Raw genomic sequence first — 861 nt, 5'->3', positions numbered from 1 at the left:
TTCTTCTTTGAGACAGGGTCTCTTGCAGCCCTGTCTGGCCTCAAACTCTCCTTGAACTCTGGTCCTGCTGCCTGTGCTGGGCTAGCAAGTGTATACTATACATCCAGCTCTCTTTCTTTTTCTAGCAGGAATTCTCCAGAGAGCAGCTTCCCCTCATCTGCCACGTCATCTTTTAGTGGCGTAGTAAGTACCTCTAGGAATAGTAAGACCAGGCCCAGATTGAAAATCCAGGGTAACAGTGGTCCATGGCACTGCAGGACTTAAAACCATTAAGGTCTAAGTCCAATTTTGTATGTTACTCAATCAGGAAGGTAAATGACACAGCTTTATGCATACACCTGTCATGGAAAGTCTTCTCTGCCCATAACAGCAGCTTTAAAAACACTCTACCATCCCCCAAGCTTTTAGTAAATCTTTTTTGGCAGCAATTACAAAAGATAATCTTGCTAAATTGAAATCCTAGACTACACCTTATACCATTTCGGTTTTCAGTGACCTACTTACTTCATGGCATGATTTATAGTTGGTTAACTGCTTTAACAAGATAATGTTTTGATTGTTCACTTAAAATTAAAAGCAACAAAAAAATCAGTAAAATGCTCCAACCCAACAAAACCCAAAAACTCATCTCCATTTTATTTGCTAGTATGGAGGAATGTTTCTAATAATGAACATTGTCTCCAAGTTAAATAATTATTAAGATAATTTTGTATCTTGGGCCTAAAACATGTATACTCTAATGTATAATGTCTGCAGAGGTTGTATTTCCTAAAAAGAAAAAGAAAAACATATTCACACCGCTGTATACAGGATGAAAGAATCTCTCTCCTCTCTCTCTCTCCCTCTCTCCTCTCTCCTCTC

This window comes from Nannospalax galili, unplaced genomic scaffold, assembly GCF_000622305.1.
Source record: "Nannospalax galili isolate Female #2095 unplaced genomic scaffold, S.galili_v1.0 scaffold207, whole genome shotgun sequence".
NCBI lineage: Eukaryota > Metazoa > Chordata > Mammalia > Rodentia > Spalacidae > Nannospalax > Nannospalax galili.
Note: the sequence above shows the minus strand (reverse complement) of the source record.